Source organism: Gnatocerus cornutus, unplaced genomic scaffold (assembly GCF_029298725.1).
Source record: "Gnatocerus cornutus isolate USDA-ARS CGAHR unplaced genomic scaffold, icGnaCorn1.1 ctg00000328.1, whole genome shotgun sequence".
In the NCBI taxonomy this organism is placed as follows: Eukaryota; Metazoa; Arthropoda; class Insecta; order Coleoptera; family Tenebrionidae; genus Gnatocerus; species Gnatocerus cornutus.
Window position 1 is genome coordinate 7,501 of NW_028275647.1, and position 12,500 is coordinate 20,000.

General features: G+C 39.3%; 2 non-coding genes across 2 annotated transcripts; both read left to right on the forward strand.

Moving 5' to 3' along the window:
- Positions 1-8,476: 8,476 nt before the first annotated feature.
- Positions 8,477-10,397, forward strand: LOC148165407 (small subunit ribosomal RNA). The gene has a single exon (XR_015771503.1). It is a non-coding gene; the product is annotated as a small subunit ribosomal RNA (ribosomal RNA).
- A 1,622-nt stretch (positions 10,398-12,019) lies between these two features.
- On the forward strand, positions 12,020-12,176 carry LOC148165408 (5.8S ribosomal RNA). Its single transcript, XR_015771502.1, has one exon. It is a non-coding gene; the product is annotated as a 5.8S ribosomal RNA (ribosomal RNA).
- Positions 12,177-12,500: the final 324 nt, after the last annotated feature.

Consider the following 12,500-nt stretch of genomic DNA (forward strand, 5'->3'; position numbering starts at 1 on the left):
ACGTAAATTAACCCAGAATCTTGTAATTTTTGACATTTCTGAAGTTCCAGACCTGTCATATAGATGGCGCCATTTTTGAGTCAAAATAGGCGCCAAAATTCAAAAACAATATGTAAAATAAAGGAAAAAACAGTAATTTTTGACATTTCTGAAGTTCCAGACCTGACACATAGATGGCGCCACTTTAGGGTCAAAATGGGCGCCAAATTTCAAAAAAATATGTAAATAAAGTAAAAACCAGTAATTTTTGACATTTCTGAAGTTCCAGACCTGACACATAGATGACGCCATTTTAGGGTCAGGTCAGGTCAAATTATGCTTAAAATTCAAGAAAAATACGTAAATTAACCCAGAATCTTGTAATTTTTGACATTTCTGAAGTTCCAGACCTGTCATATAGATGGCGCCATTTTTGAGTTAAAATAGGCGCCAAAATTCAAAAACAATATGTAAAATAAAGGAAAAAACAGTAATTTTTGACATTTCTGAAGTTCCAGACCTGACACATAGATGACGCCATTTTAGGGTCAGGTCAGGTCAAATTATGCTTAAAATTCAAGAAAAATACGTAAATTAACCCAGAATCTTGTAATTTTTGACATTTCTGAAGTTCCAGACCTGTCATATAGATGGCGCCATTTTTGAGTCAAAATAGGCGCCAAAATTCAAAAACAATATGTAAAATAAAGGAAAAAACAGTAATTTTTGACATTTCTGAAGTTCCAGACCTGACACATAGATGGCGCCACTTTAGGGTCAAAATGGGCGCCAAATTTCAAAAAAATATGTAAATAAAGTAAAAACCAGTAATTTTTGACATTTCTGAAGTTCCAGACCTGACACATAGATGACGCCATTTTAGGGTCAGGTCAGGTCAAATTATGCTTAAAATTCAAGAAAAATACGTAAATTAACCCAGAATCTTGTAATTTTTGACATTTATGAAGTTCCAGACCTGTCATATAGATGACGCCATTTTAGGGTCAGGTCAGGTCAAATTATGCTTAAAATTCAAGAAAAATACGTAAATTAACCCAGAATCTTGTAATTTTTGACATTTCTGAAGTTCCAGACCTGACACATAGATGACGCCATTTTAGGGTCAGGTCAGGTCAAATTATGCTTAAAATTCAAGAAAAATACGTAAATTAACCCAGAATCTTGTAATTTTTGACATTTCTGAAGTTCCAGACCTGTCATATAGATGGCGCCATTTTTGAGTTAAAATAGGTGCCAAAATTCAAAAACAATATGTAAAATAAAGGAAAAAACAGTAATTTTTGACATTTCTGAAGTTCCAAACCTGACACATAGATGACGCCATTTTAGGGTCAGGTCAGGTCAAATTATGCTTAAAATTCAAGAAAAATACGTAAATTAACCCAGAATCTTGTAATTTTTGACATTTATGAAGTTCCAGACCTGACACATAGATGGCGCCATTTTAGGGTCAGTTAGGTCAAATTATGCTTAAAATTCAAGAAAAATACGTAAATTAACCCAGAATCTTGTAATTTTTGACATTTCTGAAGTTCCAGACCTGACACATAGATGACGCCATTTTAGGGTCAGGTCAGGTCAAATTATGCTTAAAATTCAAGAAAAATACGTAAATTAACCCAGAATCTTGTAATTTTTGACATTTCTGAAGTTCCAGACCTGTCATATAGATGGCGCCATTTTTGAGTTAAAATAGGCGCCAAAATTCAAAAACAATATGTAAAATAAAGGAAAAAACAGTAATTTTTGACATTTCTGAAGTTCCAGACCTGACACATAGATGACGCCATTTTAGGGTCAGGTCAGGTCAAATTATGCTTAAAATTCAAGAAAAATACGTAAATTAACCCAGAATCTTGTAATTTTTGACATTTCTGAAGTTCCAGACCTGTCATATAGATGGCGCCATTTTTGAGTTAAAATAGGCGCCAAAATTCAAAAACAATATGTAAAATAAAGGAAAAAACAGTAATTTTTGACATTTCTGAAGTTCCAGACCTGACACATAGATGGCGCCATTTTAGGGTCAGGTCAGGTCAAATTATGCTTAAAATTCAAGAAAAATACGTAAATTAACCCAGAATCTTGTAATTTTTGACATTTATGAAGTTCCAGACCTGTCATATAGATGACGCCATTTTAGGGTCAGGTCAGGTCAAATTATGCTTAAAATTCAAGAAAAATACGTAAATTAACCCAGAATCTTGTAATTTTTGACATTTCTGAAGTTCCAGACCTGACACATAGATGGCGCCATTTTAGGGTCAGTTAGGTCAAATTATGCTTAAAATTCAAGAAATATACGTAAATTAACCCACAATCTTGTAATTTTTGACATTTCTGAAGTTCCAGACCTGACACATAGATGGCGCCATTTTAGGGTCAGTTAGGTCAAATTATGCTTAAAATTCAAGAAAAATACGTAAATTAACCCAGAATCTTGTAATTTTTGACATTTATGAAGTTCCAGACCTGTCATATAGATGACGCCATTTTAGGGTCAGGTCAGGTCAAATTATGCTTAAAATTCAAGAAAAATACGTAAATTAACCCAGAATCTTGTAATTTTTGACATTTCTGAAGTTCCAGACCTGTCATATAGATGGCGCCATTTTAGGGTCAGGTCAGGTCAAATTATGCTTAAAATTCAAGAAAAATACGTAAATTAACCCAGAATCTTGTAATTTTTGACATTTCTGAAGTTCCAGACCTGTCATATAGATGGCGCCATTTTTGAGTCAAAATAGGCGCCAAAATTCAAAAACAATATGTAAAATAAAGGAAAAAACAGTAATTTTTGACATTTCTGAAGTTCCAGACCTGACACATAGATGGCGCCACTTTAGGGTCAAAATGGGCGCCAAATTTCAAAAAAATATGTAAATAAAGTAAAAACCAGTAATTTTTGACATTTCTGAAGTTCCAGACCTGACACATAGATGACGCCATTTTAGGGTCAGGTCAGGTCAAATTATGCTTAAAATTCAAGAAAAATACGTAAATTAACCCAGAATCTTGTAATTTTTGACATTTCTGAAGTTCCAGACCTGTCATATAGATGGCGCCATTTTTGAGTTAAAATAGGCGCCAAAATTCAAAAACAATATGTAAAATAAAGGAAAAAACAGTAATTTTTGACATTTCTGAAGTTCCAAACCTGACACATAGATGACGCCATTTTAGGGTCAGGTCAGGTCAAATTATGCTTAAAATTCAAGAAAAATACGTAAATTAACCCAGAATCTTGTAATTTTTGACATTTCTGAAGTTCCAGACCTGTCATATAGATGGCGCCATTTTTGAGTTAAAATAGGTGCCAAAATTCAAAAACAATATGTAAAATAAAGGAAAAAACAGTAATTTTTGACATTTCTGAAGTTCCAAACCTGACACATAGATGACGCCATTTTAGGGTCAGGTCAGGTCAAATTATGCTTAAAATTCAAGAAAAATACGTAAATTAACCCAGAATCTTGTAATTTTTGACATTTATGAAGTTCCAGACCTGTCATATAGATGGCGCCATTTTTGAGTTAAAATAGGCGCCAAAATTCAAAAACAATATGTAAAATAAAGGAAAAAACAGTAATTTTTGACATTTCTGAAGTTCCAGACCTGACACATAGATGGCGCCATTTTAGGGTCAGGTCAGGTCAAATTATGCTTAAAATTCAAGAAAAATACGTAAATTAACCCAGAATCTTGTAATTTTTGACATTTCTGAAGTTCCAGACCTGTCATATAGATGGCGCCACTAAATTATGTTTTCGACTAACAGGTGGCGATACCAACATTAATAGTTACAGAAAGCTGTAATTTTTTTGACTTTCAAGTTTAGGTAACTGTTCTACAGATGGCGCCAGCATTGCTACAAATACAGGAACCTGTAGTTGTTTTTTGACATTTGACATCTTGACCTAATCTATAGGTCTAAAGATCAGCAATAGAATGGACTTCAAAGTTGATAATAAAGCTTTATTTTTATTATATATCGTAAATGGATTGTGTTTAAGCATAACGTTTGAATGGTTATGCAACCGCGGAAACTAATTGTTGCCGAACTTTCGTCTTTCCTTTGCATTCTTGAATAACGGAAATATAGATGGATTATTTTTGTGCATGAATTTTAAATTGTTATGCAACCATGAAAACACTAATTATTTTCTTTTTTCGGAGTTTTTTCAGATTATTGAAAGTCTGACACAAAACCTGTCCGTAACTGCGGCGTTCTCGCCAAACGCTACAGCTTGAAAAATCTAAAATTCGCATAGTCTAAATGTCCGAGAAAAATCGAAATTAAATGAAAACGAACAAAAGTTCGGACCGAACTAACATTAATCGAAAGTGGATGTCATAATTTTAAGTCCCTAACTAAACGGGATCTAAAACCCTTTCGAAACTGTGGCGTTCGAATTTTGATGAAAATTATTCCAAGTCCAAAGTCGGAACTGAAGCGTTCACATTGAACGCTACAGTTTCGAGAATCTATTCGGAACTGAAGCGTTCATATTGAACGCTACAGTTTCGAGAATCTATTCGGAACTGAAGCGTTCACATTGAACGCTACAGTTTCGAGAATCTATTCGGAACTGAAGCGTTCACATTGAACGCTACAGTTTCGAGAATCTATTCGGAACTGAGGCGTTCACTTTGAACGTTACAGTTTCGAAAGGACAAAATTAACAAAGACCAAAAGTCCGAGAAAAATTGAAATTAAATGGAAATGAACAAAAGTTCGGACCGAACTAACATTAATCGAAAGTGGATGTCATAATTTTAAGTCCCTAACTAAACGGGATCTAAAACCCTTTCGAAACTGTGGCGTTCGAATTTTGATGAAAATTATTCTAAGTCCAAAGTCGGAACTGAAGCGTTCACATTGAACGCTACAGTTTCGAAAATCTATTCGGAACTGAAGCGTTCACACTGGCGATTGCTTATGCAACCATGAAAGCAGAAATATGAAACGCTACAGTTTCGAAAACTCATTCGGAACTGAAGCGTTCACACTGGCGATTGTTTATGCAACCATGAAAGCACAAAAATGAAACGCCACAGTTGCGAAAACTCATTCGGAACTGATGCGTTTACACCGAACGCTACAGTTTTGAAACCTCGTTCGGAACTGATGCGTTCAAAAATGTCGAAATTTTTACAAGTCCAGTTTCGGAACTGTAGCGACTGCATGGACTTAGCGCGAAAAGGACACATTCAGTGGGAACTGTAGCGGTAGGGACCCGTAAAAAAAATAATAAAATATTTTATTTTTTGCTTTTTACCTTCCGTATACACATTTTTTTTTTTTTTTTTTTTTTTTTTTTTTTTTTTTTTTTTAAGTCCAAATTGGGAACTGTAGCGGTCAACAGAAAAAAAAACTTTTTCCATCAACCACATACAATTCCCATTTTTAATATAATATTATTATTTATATTAATATTATAATTATTCATAATATATTACTGAACATTTGCTTCTCCTCAGTTTCGTTCTTTGGTTTCCAATATCATTCACTTGATCATATTTAATTCAAGCTTGTTATCGGAGGAGAAACAAGTCTTTCACAATTTTCACCAGTTCTGCTTACCATGTGACGGATCTTTTGTTTTTCAACGGGCGGAACAATAATCGAGATTTTTACTGCTTGGTGTTTCGGGCTTTGTGTTTTATTTTATAGATCCGTCACATTATTCAAGTAAATTATTCAATTCAATTTGTCGTCTGCATTAGAGTCAAGATTATTAATTTCATCTCATTTGCAGACGACTTTGGATAAGAGCACTGGGTGGTCACGTTTTTTAACTAGCGGTGAATTAGCTAATTCGTTCGCAAAATGCACGTTACAGGCGGACTAATTCACATTTCGCTATTCATCGAGAAATTTTTATTCACAGCGGTATATTGTCTTTCTAGAGATTTACCACTTTTTATTTCATCGATGTATTTTTATTTTTAATTTAGCATAATATCATTAAACGGGGTCGCGATGTACGAGAGGTAACAGATCGTACGGACGCGCACATTTGATTTCATGTCAATCCATTCATCGTGCGTACTTGTCCGTCATCGCTGCCACTTACCATCAGTACTCCCTATATATGCCGCCGCGGCAGCGATCAGCTCTGAATCGCTCGATGCGTGAAACGATCGAAATCCCATAGTGCGCCGGCCGCTCGCTATGGGCGAGGGGTAGAGTAAAACGGTCTGATCGCTCGGTGCAAAAGTCCGTTTGGGTACTTAGAGACGGAATTTTAAAATTCTGATTTCGCAGATCAATTTCAAGGATTATTAGGACTCGAATGCTGTCGACCATGTTTTGTAAAAAAAGTTTTTTACGTTTTTACGGCAATTTGACTGAACGCTACAGTTTCGAAAAAAAGTCGGAACTGTGGCGTTCGATCGAAATTTTTCCAAGTCCGAAGTCGAAACTGTAGCGTTCGAACAAAATTTTTCTAAGTCCGAAGTCGAAACTGTAGCGGTCGACCAAAATTTTTCTAAGTCCGATTCGAAACTGTAGCGTTCGAACAAAATTTTTCTAAGTCCGAAGTCGAAACTGTAGCGTTCGGCGCTCATTCGTCTAAGTCCGAACTCGGAAGTGTAGCGGTTGACAAATTTACATTGACCAAAAGTCCGAGAAAAATCGAAATTAAATCCAAACGAACAAATGTTTGGGTCGAACTAGCATCGATAGAAGGTAGATTTTATAATTTCAAGCTCCTAATTAAACGGGATCTAAAACCCTCTGGAAACTGAGGCGTTCGAAATTTTGATGAAAATTATTCTAAGTCCGAAGTCGGAACTGAGGTGTTCGGTCGAAATGCCGTAAAAACGTAAAAAATATTTTTTTCAAAACACCGTTAACGGCATTCGAGTCCTAATGACCCTTGAAATTGATCTGCGAAATCAGAATTTTAAAATTCCGTCTCTAAGTACCCAAACGGACTTTTGCACCGAGCGATCAGACCGATTTACCCGACCCCTCGCCCATAGCGAGCGGCCGGCGCGCTATGGGATTTCGACCGTTTCGCGCATCGAGTGATTCAGAGCTGAACGCTGCCGCGCTGGCATATATAGGGATAGTAGTGGTGGTATGTAGCAGCGGACAAAAGCGTACGATCGAAATGTGATTTTATGTGCGTCCGATTATCTTGTTACCTCTCGTACACCGCGACTTACCCGTAGTTGGGACGATGGCCGGAATGTGTACCCTGTGGACCCACCATCGTTTGAGGGATGACAAATCTTGCCATTGACCATGCACAGCGAGATTGCGGATGCGGCGAGCGTTTCTATGTTAGCGGTCCAAATGCAATCAAAGATTTTATGTGTTCGTGTCAGAACGACCAAAAATTAACAAATGCGTCAACTCACTAAAGTCCGAGCGAGAATTTTGAAATAAATAAAATTTCATAAACTCGTAACGTGTGAATATTTCTAAAGAGAAATCTCACAATAAACCGTCGCTTTCAATCTAGCGAAGAGTATGGAGAATGTTTGAACTTTTGCTTGTCGACGACGATATTTTTTCTTTACGATAAAATTTCAAGTCGATGTGCCCAAAAATCTCTAAATTTTGAACTGGGAAATTATTTCTTCGTCCGATGAATCGCATTGATCTCTGTTTTTGACGAAAAAAAGACGGATAAAATGCAGCATTCAATCAAGGATATAAAATAAAAGAAAAATTTTCCGTAAAAACTATATTACAATGGAGGATTATGTTTCTACTTTTCGTCCGATGAGTCGCAACAAAAATAAGTAATCCATCCGTCGTTGTTCGTTTAGTCGATCTGAATGCACTGTAAAAATTTATTAAAGTAAAATGTTACGTTGCATTTCATGAATTTTGACAAACGTGTACCGAAATGTGTACAAATTATTTATTTCGACGACGACGACAACTTAGAACGGATGAATAAAATTAATTGTTGCAAGATTCAAACAAGGATGAAAAAGTCATAGAAAATTATTCCGTAACCATGATATTGGATTATTTTTTCTTCACTCTCTCCTCCGATGAGTCGCAACAAATAAAAATCCATAAATCAATTCATCCGTCGTTGTTCGTTTAGTCGATCTGAATGCACTGTAAAAATTTATTAAAGTAAAAATGTTACGTTGCATTTCATGAATTTTGACAAACGTGTACCCCGAAGTGTGTACAAATTATTTATTTCGACGACGACGACAACTTAGAACGGATGAATAAGAATAAAATTGTTGCAGGAGATTCAATCAAGGATGATGTGAGAAAAATGTCGAAAAATTTTCCATCCAGAAAGATCGCGTGGCGTTACGTCTCTTCTTACGAGGTTTTCGTTTCGCAGACACGCACACTTTCTTCAAAACAATAATAGGAAAGTGTTCAGTTTTTTATAAGAGCAGCAGGTGTCTTTCCGAAATTCTACGATTATTGTAGCTTATATGACTAGAAGGAAAGAAAGACTAAAACTCTCTTATTTTAAAACAAGAACGCAGTTCCCTGGTTGATCCTGCCAGTAGTCATATGCTTGTCTCAAAGATTAAGCCATGCATGTCTCAGTACAAGCCAAATTAAGGTGAAACCGCGAAAGGCTCATTAAATCAGTTATGGTTCCTTAGATCGTACCCACATTTACTTGGATAACTGTGGTAATTCTAGAGCTAATACATGCAAACAGAGCTCCAACCGGAAACGGAAGGAGCGCTTTTATTAGATCAAAACCAATCGGTGGCGGTCTCCGTCATCGTACAACTTGGTGACTCTGAATAACTTTACGCTGATCGCACGGTCTCGCACCGGCGACGCATCTTTCAAATGTCTGCCTTATCAACTGTCGATGGTAGGTTCTGCGCCTACCATGGTTGTAACGGGTAACGGGGAATCAGGGTTCGATTCCGGAGAGGGAGCCTGAGAAACGGCTACCACATCCAAGGAAGGCAGCAGGCGCGCAAATTACCCACTCCCGGCACGGGGAGGTAGTGACGAAAAATAACGATACGGGACTCATCCGAGGCCCCGTAATCGGAATGAGTACACTCTAAACCCTTTAACGAGGATCAATTGGAGGGCAAGTCTGGTGCCAGCAGCCGCGGTAATTCCAGCTCCAATAGCGTATATTAAAGTTGTTGCGGTTAAAAAGCTCGTAGTCGAATCTGTGTCCCGCGCCGCCGGTTCATCGTTCGCGGTGTCAACTGGCGTGCCGCGGGACGTCCTGCCGGTGGGCTTAGCTCGAGAGGGCGGCCCAACTCAATCCCGCCGCGGTGCTCTTCATTGAGTGTCGAGGTGGGCCGGCACGTTTACTTTGAACAAATTAGAGTGCTTAAAGCAGGCTAAAACTTCGCCTGAATACTGTGTGCATGGAATAATGGAATAGGACCTCGGTTCTATTTTGTTGGTTTTCGGAACCCCGAGGTAATGATTAATAGGAACGGATGGGGGCATTCGTATTGCGACGTTAGAGGTGAAATTCTTGGATCGTCGCAAGACGGACAGAAGCGAAAGCATTTGCCAAAAACGCTTTCATTGATCAAGAACGAAAGTTAGAGGTTCGAAGGCGATCAGATACCGCCCTAGTTCTAACCATAAACGATGCCAGCTAGCGATCCGCCGACGTTCTTCCGATGACTCGGCGGGCAGCTTCCGGGAAACCAAAGCTTTTGGGTTCCGGGGGAAGTATGGTTGCAAAGCTGAAACTTAAAGGAATTGACGGAAGGGCACCACCAGGAGTGGAGCCTGCGGCTTAATTTGACTCAACACGGGAAACCTCACCAGGCCCGGACACCGGAAGGATTGACAGATTGAGAGCTCTTTCTTGATTCGGTGGGTGGTGGTGCATGGCCGTTCTTAGTTGGTGGAGCGATTTGTCTGGTTAATTCCGATAACGAACGAGACTCTAGCCTGCTAAATAGGCGTATTTCGACATCCCAAAGGCCCGTCGATCCTGGGTTCGCCCGGTGGTCGTGCGCGGTTTTTACTGTCGGCGTACAAACAATTCTTCTTAGAGGGACAGGCGGCTTCTAGCCGCACGAGATTGAGCAATAACAGGTCTGTGATGCCCTTAGATGTTCTGGGCCGCACGCGCGCTACACTGAAGGAATCAGCGTGTCCTCCCTGACCGAGCGGTCCGGGTAACCCGCTGAACCTCCTTCGTGCTAGGGATTGGGGCTTGCAATTGTTCCCCATGAACGAGGAATTCCCAGTAAGCGTGAGTCATAAGCTCGCGTTGATTACGTCCCTGCCCTTTGTACACACCGCCCGTCGCTACTACCGATTGAATGATTTAGTGAGGTCTTCGGACCGGTACGCGATGGCGTTTCGACGTCGTCGATGTCGCTGGGAAGATGACCAAACTTGATCATTTAGAGGAAGTAAAAGTCGTAACAAGGTTTCCGTAGGTGAACCTGCGGAAGGATCATTAACGTGTCCTCGTACACACGAATTTTGACATATGTATAATTTATTATTATGCATTTTCATTTGATCGTGTCGATGTACACTTTATGTTTTTACAACACCGTCGTCGATGACATGGAGTCGACGGCACGATCTTTTGTCGTGCCGTTGCTTGTTTCTTTTTGAAACACCGTGTGTACGACGTTTTGAACTACGAATCGTACATATTCGGAAAAACAATAGCGTTACGCTGGCCCGCAGCGCCGGTCCTTGCGATCGAGTTTTTCACCTTTTTTGAACGAGAAAAACCGAATTCGCTCGGGCATACGGCTGTTTCTTCGGGTACCTAGATTTTTTGATTTTTTTTGTACTATCTCTCGATCTTTTCCAATGATGGAAAGAAGGAGGGACGCTTTCGGTTTTTCGACCGGATCGCGGAAAGTTGTGAACTCCACCGCGAAAGTCGAAAGACGTTAGAAGTCCTCTTTTTTCGGACACACGGAGAGGATGTAGCAGAGTAGTCGAGAAAGAAGAAAATCGCAGGTGTCGAATTAGGTTACGACACCGTGGGTTTTAAATGATTTACGCCCGGCTACGGGACCGGCGAGAAACGCTCCCGATTCTACGATTCGCGTGAATGATGTTCGTCGTTAGACGCTTCAAAGAGTTTTTTGAAAGCGCCGTTAAACGAGCGATCGCACACACATCACACCTTGCTTTTTTAATGTTTTTGGTAGATGTGGTAAAGTGATTTCGTTAGAAACGGTAAAATTCTCTTTACGGAGCGTACGACTGCACCATTTCAAAATTATATACACCGTCAATCGTCATTAAGTCACGATATAGAACGGTAAACTTGAGGATTTTATGTTAGACGCTCAGTCTGGCACGTCTATAAATTTTTTCGTCAAAATTCACGATCTGTCTTCGGTTTGGCGACGAAAAAATATAGAAAGAAAATTGAAACACGAACACAAAGACCGCCCGCGAAAATCTCTTTTCGCTTACGGCGGATACTAATTCGCTTTTTCATAACGAGTACGATGATGTAATGATGTGTTCATTCCGATCGATCAAAAACCGTCTCTTCGTCACACTTTTTAAAGTGCTTGACACACACACACGCACACTAAATGAAAGACACAATAAAGGAAAACTACCGAAAATGTAGTTTATGAGAGAAAGCAGCATTATTTATTAAAATTATTGCTGAGAAAAAGGAAATTGGCAAATTCCTAATTAAAATCGTATCGAACATGTCCCATCTTCACACATACATGCTCGTACTTTGCGTGTAAAAGCGGAGACCGCGTGAAAAAGAAAAGTGCTTCTTTTTCGGTGCGCGGATACAAATTTGTGTTTGGGTTAATATTTTTTTTAATTTTTTCGTACGCGTAAAACTGAGACCGACGATCGCGTTCCCTTTCAGACGAGAAAGTACGGACGAAAGACAATTAAGAGCGAGAATCATAAATATCCATACCACAACACCGAAATTTTAGACGTGGCACGTTTCGGAACCACGAAGATCATTTTCGTTTCGGATGTACGCACGTACGCAAAAATTTTTGCAAGACGTGTATAGACAGCTGGACGATCGGCATGATCGGGGTTCTTGTGGAACGAGCGTTTAAATTTTAAAAAGATTACCCTGAACGGTGGATCACTTGGCTCGTGGGTCGATGAAGAACGCAGCTAATTGCGCGTCAACTTGTGAACTGCAGGACACATGAACATCGACATTTCGAACGCACATTGCGGTCCTCGGATATAATGTTCCCGGACCACTCCTGGCTGAGGGTCGTGTCAATTTCAAAGACTGCTCGGTTTTCGTTTTCGGACGAAAACGTCGGAGCGTGTTGGATGTGTTGCGACGCGTCGAATAGGTACTCATTAATGTACGTGATCGTCACTTACGTCACGATATAACGACGCACGCCTCGAACGTGTGCCGAGACGTTTACTCGAGCGTGTTTTTTCGTCAAAAAGGACGGGACGGGTATGCTTTGTATTTTTTTTTACAAAGTCCGTCGGACGTCCACCTTGCGAATCATAAATACGAAAGTGTTTACGTCGGCACATGTTCTTGCGTGGTGTGTCGTAGAATCGTGTGTTTGTGTGCGTTTCT